General features: G+C 39.3%; 1 protein-coding gene across 6 annotated transcripts in view; it reads left to right on the forward strand.

Annotated features, from left to right (window-relative positions):
• Nucleotides 1–12,429, forward strand: part of atp8a1 (ATPase phospholipid transporting 8A1) — a 363,676-nt gene that overhangs the window by 176,064 nt on the left and 175,183 nt on the right. The gene's annotated exons all lie outside the window — the stretch shown is intronic.

The following is a 12,429-nucleotide window of genomic DNA, read 5'->3' on the forward strand; positions in this document are numbered from 1 at the left end:
TAACCCTGAATTTGAATGGCTGAACCCTGTCTGTCTATTTGACAGATGACTTGTCAGGTCATGAGAGCAATCATAAGGAGATCCACATGTGGAGTGATGCTGCATCAGTGTAACAGATCAAATGACCATTAGATTTAGGAGCAAAATTAGGCCATTTAGCCCAACAAGTCTGCTCAGCCACTCAATCATGGCTGATAAATTTTACAATGCCATTCTCCCACATTCTCCCTGCAAGTCTTAAGCCCCCTTGCCAATCAAGAAGCTAACAGTCTCTGTCTTAAATATACCATTTGACTTGGACTACACAGTCCTTTATCGCAACAAACGCCCCAGGTTCACCCTCTGGTCCGTTTCATTTCAGTTTTAAAGGCAGTGAACCTATACAGAAATAATGCAACTTCACTGGAACTGTTTTCTTTTAAACAAATGAAACGTGAACTCGAACGTTATCTTTTTGATATTTAAAGCATCCAGCACTTGATGCATTTTGATATTTGCTCCCACATTGAAAATCTACAATTTTTGTGTTTTAGTGCCCCTCCCTTGTATTTACTCATTATTTGATGTCCATTTTGGTTCTACAGTATCTTGGCTCAGATATGCTAAATGTGTTCCAATCTATTGAGATACAGTACAATTGCGATTGCCATTGCATATCAAGATAAATGTACTTGAGTTTGTTATTTGTGTTGTTGGTGCCTGGACATTCAGAACTCTTCAGGTCTCTGTTTATAAATTTAACATTGTTGAAGATATGAAAAGGATGAAGCATCTTTCATATTTTTCCTTTAACACAGTACATTAACCTCATTCAAATTGTTCACTGTCCTGATTTATTATTTCTGATTGCATGTTGGCAGGCTTCTCTTTGGTTCTTAATCTTGCATCGTGTGCATGATACAGGCTAATGAATTTAGAGCAGGGGGGCAATTATTGGACTCCATATATTGGCATGAACTAAGGTAGTGTTGCTGTGTGATTGTTAGCACTGTGATCTAGTTGTGACTTGCAGCTGTTTCAAGCAATTGACTTCATTCAGCTATCTTGAGGTTTACCTTGTTAAGCAAAATGTTCATACAAATTGGCACATATTTTCATTTAACATTTGTACAAAAGGACTATGAGATCAGTTTAATGACTACTCAAGGTGCCATGTTATTTTTTGAATTCTGTAGTTCATTCTTGCAAGTTTTGGATTTTTTCCAAGTGCTTAATACCTAGTACACTTATGGCATTACAATGACATTTATTATGTTATAAATGCACTTGTTATTGGTTCTTTCGAATGAATCCATTACATGCATGAGTAGGTGATCATTCTGCAAAGTAGTTTTTTCTAGATCAGCCATATAGACAAAATCAGTTCTACATAGAAATGCACCTTCAGTTAATTATTTCTAATGCAGATAGGAACTCTCTTTAGAAGAGCTCAAACAGTGATCGCTAATTAATCAGCAGTGTCCCCTGATATTATGTTGAATGCCCTTGCCAGTCCTTTGCAAGTTCTTGTATGGCAGTATCACGGAAGTGCCTTCACTAAAATGACCATAGCAGTTCAAGAAGACAGCTCACAAGCTCTACCCCTAAAATGAATTGGGCATTGGAGATAAATGCTGGCCTTGCAGCAACATCCATGTCCCAAACGTAAATCGAACTGAAGTAGACATTCAGCCAGAGGCAGGTGAATCTGTGGAGTTTGTTACCACAGAGGGCTGTGGAGTGTATTGATAGGTTCTTGTACGGTAATAATGTTATGTGGAGAACGTGGGAGAGTGAGATGAGAGGGAAACAAAGTTAGCCATGAGTAAATGGCAGAGCAGACTCAATGAGCTAATTGTGATCTTGTATCTTATGGAAACTAGAAAATAGGATATACTTCAGAACCTTTTTTTGATATAGGTTTTACTTAATCAGAATCGATTTCTCAGTCATAACAACAGAAAATGTTTGAAATACTCAGCAGATCAGGCAACATTTATGAAGAGAAAAGCAGAGTTTAATCTCAGGTTGACCTTTCATCTGTTCTTTGACATACAGAATTTCATTCCTTTCATGATTCGTTTAGCCACCCATCTCAAAAAGAAAAATCCCTAGTTGTGTCTCGGGTTCTGGAGTGAGTTGGCATTTTGTAACTCAGTTCTTGAGATGTGAATCTTGTACTTACCAATACTTTTCCAAAATAAGATTACCCCATCACTGATTTTGGGATAATAATGACAAATCGACATTATCTTTGCAAGTGGTCACTTAATAGCAAATTGCAGCTCAATTTACAGATTTTTAAAATTGTTAAACAGAAAATAGATTTGTTAATTCCCATTTTTAAATGTCACCTTCAATAGATTTGAGATTGTTTAATGTCATTTCCAGCATGCAAGTGTAAAGGAGAACAAAATAATTGTTACTCTAGATCTGATGCAGCATATAAAAAAGCACTAAGATAAAGAACACAATAATAAAAAAAGTCCAATAAATATAGTTAATATGATGTCTTGTGTATATATAGATCAATTATATGCACATAAATTGATACTAGGTACAGGAGTGTCTGACATAAGGTGGCTGATAAGAAATTATAAAGTAATGGTGTTGGTGGGTATGGTGGGGTGGCTTAATAGGTGGAGATGTTGATCAGCCTTGCTGCTTGGGAAAAGTGTGGTGATCTTGGTGTGGATGCTAAGTAGTTTCCTCCTTAATGGGAGTGGGACAAACAGTCCACATGAGTGGAATGCTTCATGATATTACTGTCCTTTTTCTGACACCTTTCTATGTATACAAGTCCATCCTCGATGCTGAGTAAGTTAGGGTCAATAATGGATTGGGCAGTTTTGATTACCCACTATAAAGCCTTTCTATATGCCACAATCAAGTTTCCATACCGTGCAATGATGCAGCATGTTGGCATGTTCTCTACGATGCATTTGTAGAAGGTTGCGAGTATTGATGTGCATAGTACAACTCTCTTAAGCCTCCTCATAGACTGTGTAGGATGTGTCTGGGGTCATGAGAATTTGTGTGGAATGGGGACACCCATAAGTTTGAAATTCCTTGCAGTTTCATTGTCATAGAAAAGTATGGCATGGAAATGGGCCCTACTGCCCATCTAGTCTGTGCTGAACCACTTAAAATGCTTACTCCCATAGACCTGCACAGGTACCACAGCTTTCCAAAACCCTACCGTCAATGTACTTATCTAATCTTCTTTTAAATGTTGAAATCGAGCTTACATACATCACTTGTGCTGGCAGCTCGTTTCACACTCTCTCGACCCTCTGAGTGAAGAAGTTTCCCCTCACGTTCCCCTTAAATATTTCACCATTCACCCTTAACCCATGACCTCTGGTTGTAGTCCCACACTGCCTCAGTGGAAACAGCCTGCTTGCATTTACCCATATATACCTTCATAATTTTGTATACCTCTATCAAATCTCCTCTCAATCTTCTACATTCCAAGGAATAAAGCCCAACCTAGTCAATCTTTCCTTATAACTCAGGTCCTCCAGATCCGGCAACATCCTTGTCAATTTCTCTGTCTCTTTCAACCTTATTTACATCTTTCCTGTGGATAGGTGACCAAAACTTAATACACAACTCCAAATTAGGCCTCATCAATGCTTTATGCAACTTCAACATAGCACCCCATCTCCTGTACTCACTACTTCGATTTGTGAAGCCCAATATATCAAGAGGGGAATGAGTGACGCTGTGGGGTTGCAGCTTGAGGAGTTCAGAGTTCAATTCCGGTGCCGTTCTGTAAGGAGTCTGTACGTTCACCCCATGGATTTTTCCCGGTGCTCAGGTTTCCTCCCTCAGTCCAACAATGAACCAGTTAGCAGGTAAATTGTTCCATGATTAGTTTAGGGTTAATCAGGTGCGTTGGGGTTACCAGCGCGGTGGCTCAAGGGGCCAAAAGGGCCTACTCCCCACTGCATTGCTAAATAAATAAATAGTTCTCAAGTTGTAGAGTTCTTTGGTACAGGGATGATGGTGGCTGAACTGAAGTATGTGGGGGCAGCAGCCTGGATAAGTGAAGTGCTGAAGATGTTAGTGAGCTTGGGTGCACACTCCCTGAGTACTCGGCCTGGGATGATGTCTGGCCTGACTGCCTTGCGGGGGTTGACTCTCTGCAGATTTCTTCTCACGTCTGCTGCTGTTGCAGGCAGTGGCTGCTCACCTGGGAGGGTGGTAGCTTTCATGGCCAGCATTGTGTTGCATGTGAACAGAATGGGCTCAGCACACAGCCCTGGGGGAGGGAGCATGACGGGGAGCGAGAGCAGTTGTGCATCTGGTTCAAACGTCCAACACGTAGATGCATGGTGGTGTTTTTAGACTGAGCAGTGAGAGGCTTAATTTTGACAAAATAATATTGATTTTTGTTTTTCCTCTCCTGGATTGTTCTGAAATGCTAGGACCTGTCCGTAAGACTCTCTTTTATTTGCCATTTAATACAGTCTTAATAACACTGGAGAATGAGGGGTAACCTTAAGGAAAAATTCAAAATTGTGTGAGACATGGATGAGGTGGATGGTAAGTCTTTTCATCAGATAAGGGAACTCCCAACAAATACCAAGTAAAACACACCTAGCCTGGACCTCCTCTCCCTACAATTCAGGCCTTTTAGTCTTGACAACATCCTCTAAATCTTTCCTGCGTTCCTTCCAGCTTACCTGCATCTTTCCTATAAAAAGGGTGACCAAAACTGAACACGTTACCCCACGTGCAGTTTCACCGATGGTAGCTGCAACATTACATCCCAACTCCTATACTCAGTGCATTGACTGATAAAATCCAGCTGGCTAAACACGTTTGTTCACCGTCCTGTCTCTGAGTGAGGATGCTCTGAACAAACTATGCACTTGTACCCCAAAATCCATCTGTACCCTTACGTTCCCAGGGGTGGGGGGTAGATTTAGGATGAGAGGGGAAATATTTAAAAGGGGCACCTGTTTCATATAGAGGAATTCATTGAGACAGGAGACAGGTACAATAGTATAATTTAAGAAGCTCTTTGATGAGAATGTGGAGAAGAGGGGCTTAGAGGAATATGGGCCAAATGCAGGTGATTGAGACTAACTGGATGGGCAGGATTGTTGGCATGGTCTTGTTAGACTAAAGGGCCTGTATCTGTGCTGTATTGTTCTATGACTAACTTGCTGAAGCTGCAAATGACATTTAGTATTCCAAGGGCTAATAAATCTTGTCTAATCTCTTATTCATAATCATTAATTATTCATGAATGAAGTTGGTCTCTTGTGATACATTACTTTAGCACCATAAAGTGAATAACTGACTTTTGTTTAGCACAAGAAACCTGTGTTCTGTTTGATCCTCAAGAATTCTTTTGATGAATAGTTTAACTACATAGAGCAAGAAGGACAATGTTACTCTCCCCATCAAGTTACTTGTCATTTCACATTGAACAAATGGCCACTTCAGCAAGACACCAGGTGGTATTTGAGGTATTGAAGCCCAACAAGTAGTCAAATGTTGGATTAAACTCAAAAGATGAGGATTGGAATAAACTGATTTAAGTGGATAATTGAGTAAAATGTAGACCTAATCCAAAGGCTGTTTATCTAAGCATTATTTAACCCAGAAGTATATAATTGCACATCTTAACACTGGATATTAAATCAGTAGCGTAAGCTTGGAAAGCTTTCTACATAATTACCGATGTTGATTTCCAATATCCCATTATTTTGGCTGAGAAAAACTAACAGCTGAAGCTATGGATGAAAACCTAGATGTCTCCTACTCTGGCTCCACCACAACAAAACTTTTGAGCTATCAAAGGGGGCACAGATGTCTTGTGGATTGTTATGTTAATTGGCAACTGTAAATTTCCCCAACCATCAAATTCAATGGTAGAATCTAATGGTGGGAGCAGGGAAGATTTGATGAAAAATAAAATTAGTATAGCTGCTTGATAGTTGGTGTGGATTCAGTGAGCTTTCCTGTCCTATGACTTTGGCTATTTAGCTACCATCTAAACTAAGTATGTGTTTTCACATGCTTCTAAAATTGTTAACTGATTTATGACATTCCCAAAATTTAAACCAGTGACTCTGAGTTTTTTAATGCACCTATTTCTTCTTGAGCTAGTGTATTTGAAACTTTTTATAAGTAATATGATTTGGAAGTAATCAGGTAGATATCAGTAACTGAGAAGATGCTGAAAGCCACCATCCGGGATGCAACAAAAGAGCAGTTGGATAGAGATGGACAAATTAAGGATGTCATATTGCATCAAAAAAAGGTTGTATCTGTGAATTGATATATTTTTGATTTGGATGCCAATATTTTAACTGAGGGGAATCCCAGAATACGTTGTCTCTTTGGTGTACGAATACAAAAGGCTTCTTTACAAGACTAAAGCTGTATTAACCTGAATGGAAACTGTCTTGATGGATTTCGCAACTGGAAAGGAAGTACCTTGAAATAGATTTCATTCACCTGCAGACCAGTTCCCAGTGGTGTTCCATAAGGATTTGATGTTGATACTGCATTTTATCTCTACTTGTGAGAAAGTCATTTCAAACCAGCGAGTTAGTATCCTTTTTTTAAGCTTCTTTGTTGCCTTTGTAATTTGCAGGTGTTGGATCCAACTGTTTAACTCTTAGATTTGACTGTTTAATTGGCATTTTATTTGCAGTTCAACAATTCATCATCAGCTTGTATTTTAAGTAGTTCGTATATGTATAACAATTTAATTTGCCTCTAGTGGCTATACAAAGTAGAATGCTGGAAAGTCCTGAAAATTTTTGTTCTGCATTACTTTGATTATGTGCTTTCTCATTGGTTAACTTGGTCCATTATTGAATAATAGCTTTCTAATTGGTTAATACTTATCTATAGATTTGAATGGATTTTTTTCCTTTGGGTGTAAAACAGCTAAACACAAAGCAGCACCATCTTTAATCTTAGCTTTCTTTATCACTGTCCGTTGAACTTTACTCTGATCTGTTAACTCTTAATAAAATGATTGTAAAATGCAACTAGTTTTGTGCTTCATATCTGACATATAAACAAACCTTGGACTTAAACACTAGAATCTGATGAGTGGCATAGTCGGCAGGATTTTTAGAGTTACTTGGAACCACCTAAACAATAGGAGCAAGACCTTCCCTGTTCCTCTGTTGCCTGGGTTCTGGCTTTGGATACTGGATGGGAGTTAGGAATGAGGAACTGCGTCATTGCTATTTTAAATACAGATCTGTACAAAAAGGGACACAAGCCAGTAGAGCATCAAAAATTAAATGGCATGCAAGCCCATGGAATGCGTGAGAAATTTAAGAAAGTGCAAGCTAGTGGACCACAGGGAAAAGGAATTAAATTTGGGTTGCAGGACAACCTATTAAAATTTCGGCTAGAAACTATCGATATTTTGAGATTGCGGCCAAAGTAATAAAATGTATGTATGGATTAAGATCGAATCAAAGCAGTGGTTAAAGTTGTGAAGCCAACTACAGAATTTCCAATGATATGTGAACTGATAATTGAGGGTCTGAGCTGTTACTTACATGAAACATTTAAGACTGATACAGTTGATGGAAGAAAGTCTGGACAAAATATGCTAACAGTCTTAAATTTATTAAGAATAAAATCTATGCATTAAGCTCCAGAAAATGCCTGCTACTGATTTAGAGCTAAGATAGTGTGGTAGGTTTGACTGAATGTGAGTGATTAAGAGTTTTAATCGAAAGAAACATGAAATTTGTGATAAACTAGAAAAAAAATCAGCATGATAGAGATGGTAAAAAGTCTTAGGAGCAGATCTTTGCATTAACCAAAGGAATGAAAGAACAATCCGGTATTTCAATCAAAGTGCATTGTTCAGGACTTAGAAACAAACTGAAAACAATGTAAGAAAGTACATCCGTGACTTCAAGGGGAGAGTCCTGCTAGTTATGCTTCTAGTGATGATACTGCTGGTAAAACTAGGGGAATTGCAATCCACATCAAACGGTCTCCTATACCGCACCACGATCTGAACTTTGGCGAATTGAAGCCTACATTGGAAAGTCCTCTGGGACAGTGACACCATCTGAACTCCAAAAATTAACAGGATGGACATAACATGGAGTCCACAGTGACTCAGGTGGGAGTGACAGTGATGAAATAATAAGATTGGCACTGCTAGCTCCAGTAAAGACCAAGAGAGGGACGACACACAGGACTGAAGACAGAACCATTGCTAATCAATGTATTGACAAGCTGGCAAATCTATCAAATATTTCAATGCCCTGAAGCCATCACACAAGTGGGTTACAGTTATTGACATAGCTATTTGATTGTGGTCCATACCATTGGTGCCTGAATGTCGGCCATGGTGGGCTATTATAGTTAATGGTCAACAATTTTAGTGGACAAGGCTACCACAAGATCTCCACAACTGTCCCACTGTCAATCATAGGCTTTGAGACAACACTTGAGGGACCTAGCAACCATTGATTGAACTATCGTACAATATGTGGATGATGTCCTGATTGCATCTGAAGCTGAAGGCAGCATGAACATGATGAATGTACTTCACTTGCTTGATGATCTATCCTCCAAAGGCTACAAAGCAAATCTAGACAAGGCAGAATTGCAGCATGAGGAAGTAATTTACATGGGACAAAATATTTCCTACGGTAAATGAGAAATCATTGGGGACCATGCAAAAGTAATTAAGTCACCAAAGCCTTCTACAATGGTTCAGCAAATCTGGTCATTTCTGTGTTTGTGCACCTACAACAGCATGGGTTGATCCATGTACTGAAATTGCTCAACCACGGAACAATCTGCTGAAGGCAGTAAGCGCTGTGACTCTTGATGGAGAACAGCTAGAAAAACTTCAGACATTAAGGTGACATAGTCTACTGCACCTGCGTTAAAAATCCCTGATACAGGTAGAATATTTACCCTATATGTCAATGAGGAACACATGATGGTAGGCTTAACTCAAGAACATGGAGATCTAAAGTGCCCTGTGGTTATTATTCTGTCAAATTGGATAATCTAGCATTAGGATGGAGTCCACATTTGCAAGCAGTGCAGTCAACCTCTCTAGAAGTCAAGCAACACAAATAAGAGTTGCTGGTGAACACAGCAGGCCGGGCAGCATCTCTAGGAAGAGATACAGTCGACGTTTTGGGCCGAGACCCTTCGTTAGGACTAACTGAAGGAAGAGTTAGTAAGAGATTTGAAAGGGGGAGGGGGAGATCCAAAATGATAGGAGAAGACAGGAGGGGGAGGGATGGAGCCAAGAGCAGGACAGTTGATTGGCAAAAGGGATATGAGAGGATCATGGGACAGGAGGCCTAGGGAGAAAGAAAAAGTCGGGGGGGGGGACCAGAGGGTGGGCAAGGGGTGTAGTGAGGGGGACAGAGGGAGAAAAAGGAGAGAGAGAGAGAATGTATGTATATAAATAACTAATGGATGGGGTACAAGGGGAAGGTGGGGCATTAGCGGAAGTTTGAGAAGTCGATGTTCATGCCATCAGGTTGGAGGCTACCTAGACGGAATATAAAGTGTTTGTTCCTCCAACCTGAGTGTGATTTCATCTTTACAGTAGAGGAGGCAGTGGATAAACATATCAGAATGGGAATGGGACGTGGAATTAAAATGTGTGGCCACTGGAAAATCCTGATTTCTCTGGTGGACAGAACGTAGGTGTTCAGCGAAACAATCTCCCAGTCTGTGTCGGGTCTCGCCAATATATAGAAGGCAATATATATTCTGATATGTCTATCTGTTAATTCCAAACTCAGCTGTGGAAATAGAAGATGAAAGTAAGTGGATACATGCCAGCCACTGTAAGTGAGGTAAAGCGGTACCTGATGACAATAAGTGCTGTGGTTAACGTGCTAGTACCGTCTTAGCCACAGTGCCCACACTACTGAGCTACAGTGAGCAAACCACTAACCACAGCCAGAGGATCTCAAGCAAATTGACAAATACTGGACATTATGAAATTTATTCTACTATTGTTAGTTGTTGGTTACATTTTTATCTGTCTTCTATGTAAATTGCTGGTATCTTGTTACTTAAGGTGGGTTTTCCAGATAGAGAGGCATAGACACCTACCCACCTTTACCTCCCTAGTCTAGAAGTAAACAAGACGTTTCAGAAGGAGGTCATTTTGCATCAATTTTATTCAAATTTTTTGGTGTTGCAAGGAGTATGAGAAAGATTAAAAATGTTGCTGCAGCCTTAGAAAGGATTAGCAATGACACTGCTGAAGCCTTGGGAAAAGTAACAACAAAAATGGTAAGGCAGTCCTTCAAAATGGTATCTCATTAGATCTTCCCTTTGCAGTTAAGAGGGGAACATGCAGTTGTAGACAGAAAGTATTGTACTTGCATACCTGACGAATCTGAAGACATAACTGATTTGGCTGATCATATTTGTAAAGAATCAGCTAAAATACATCAGTTTGATGGATTGAATTCCTTTGATTGGATTCATTTAAGCTCAGAAGCCAGGGTTACTCAATATTATGAGGCTTATTATTCATAATTATATGCCTTATCATAATTTGCATCTTTTTTACTTGTTTAAAAGTGATCTTTAATAGGATAGTTCAAACTCACAAAAGTGCACCTATTAATCTGCCCAACCATGACATAATCCTACGAACACTTAGAATAATCCTACAAATGCTTAGAATAATATAGCCTAAGTTGTTGTTTTGATTATTTTGTACATAATGTAGATACCACAAGTTTCTCTGCCTCTGAATTTTCAGATGTAATGATTCTAAATTTGTGATTTAGAATCAGCAGGGGGGAAGGAATTGTTGGATCTGACTGTTTCATTCTTTGATTAGGCTGTCATTTCCTTTGCCATTTAACAATTATCTGCTTGTATTTTAAGTGGTTCTGAAATAAGTAACAGTTCAATATGTCTCTAGTGGCTATACAAAATATCATTCTAGAAAGCTCTGGAAGTTTCTTTGTTCTGCATTACTTGAATAAGTGCTTTCTCATTGGTTAAATTGGATAATATTGCATAATAGATTTCTAATTTTGAATGGATTTTTTCATTATCTCGGTATAAAATAACTAAACAATAAGCAGTGCCATCCCTAATCTTGACTTTCTCCATCACTGTCTGTTCAACTTTATATCTACTTCCTTAAGAATTTGCAAAGATTCAGCTTGACATCTAAAACGTTGACAAACTTCTATAGATGTGTGGTGGAGAGTATATTGACTGGCTGCATCACTGCCTGGTATGGAAACACCAATGCCCTTGAACCAAAAATCCTACAAAAAGTAGTGGATATGTTCCAGTCCATCATGGGTAAAGCTCTCCTCACCATTAAGCAGATCTGCGCAATGCATTGGTGCAGGAAAACAGTATTCATCATCAGGGACCCACACCTCTCGGGTTATTCGCTGTTCTTGCTGCTGCCATCAGGAAGAAGGTACTGAAACCTCAGGATTCACACCACTGGGTTCAGGAACGGTTATTACCCCTCAACATCAGGCTCTTGAACCAAAGCGGATAACTTCACTCAGTTCCATCACTGAAATGTTCCTACAACCTACGGTCTCATTTTCAAGGACTCTTCATCTCATGTTCTTGATATTTATTGCTTTGTTTTTCCTCTCCGCACCTTGCGGTGCATCAGGCAACAGCTCTTCCATTTCTTTAGCATTTTGTCTCTTTTTTGTTGCGAGGTCGAGTTGCTAGTTCAACACTCAACCCAACACAGATGGAACACATGCAAGGAGCCGGCTGGTTTCAAACCCAGGACCACTTGCCTCGAAGTCCAGTGCCGATGCCGCTACATCAGTGGCCGGCAATATAATGCTTATTTAATTATTATTATTGTTTCTTTCTTTCCATACTTGCACAGTTTGTTGTCTTTTGCACTTTGGTGGAACTCCAAGTTATTATGGTCTTCCATTGATTATGTTATGGTTACTATTCTATTATGGATTTCTTGAGTATACCTGCAAGAAAATGAATCTCAGGGTTGTATATGGTGACGTATATGTACTTTGATATCAAATTTGCTTTGAACTTTGATCGTGAAGCAGGTTTTGTGCCTCATTCCTGACTTTTTAAAGAACCTTGGACTTAAACACCAGGATCAAACACGGAATGATGCTGAAATGACTCAAACACATTTTTTCTTTTAACCCCCTCTTGTTTCTCTCAGGTTGTCAAACATCAGTTGGCGGTGTGCTGCATCTTTGGAAGTGGGAGCAAAAGTTATTAGAAGTAGTGTTGCATGCCCCCTTCTGTAACACTGTATAAATGTACCAAACAGTGATTTGTGCAGTAGTTTCTTTGTTGAATATGATATCTGTAAGTGAATGCAACAAGGCATTTATGGGAAAAAATACTGGAAATACTCAGCAGATTAGGATGCATCATAGAGAAGAAATAATTGGCATTTCAAGGTAGTTGGATCCAAGGTAGTTTTGATGCCCAGAT

This window comes from Mobula birostris, chromosome 3, assembly GCF_030028105.1.
Source record: "Mobula birostris isolate sMobBir1 chromosome 3, sMobBir1.hap1, whole genome shotgun sequence".
Classification (NCBI taxonomy): domain Eukaryota; kingdom Metazoa; phylum Chordata; class Chondrichthyes; order Myliobatiformes; family Myliobatidae; genus Mobula; species Mobula birostris.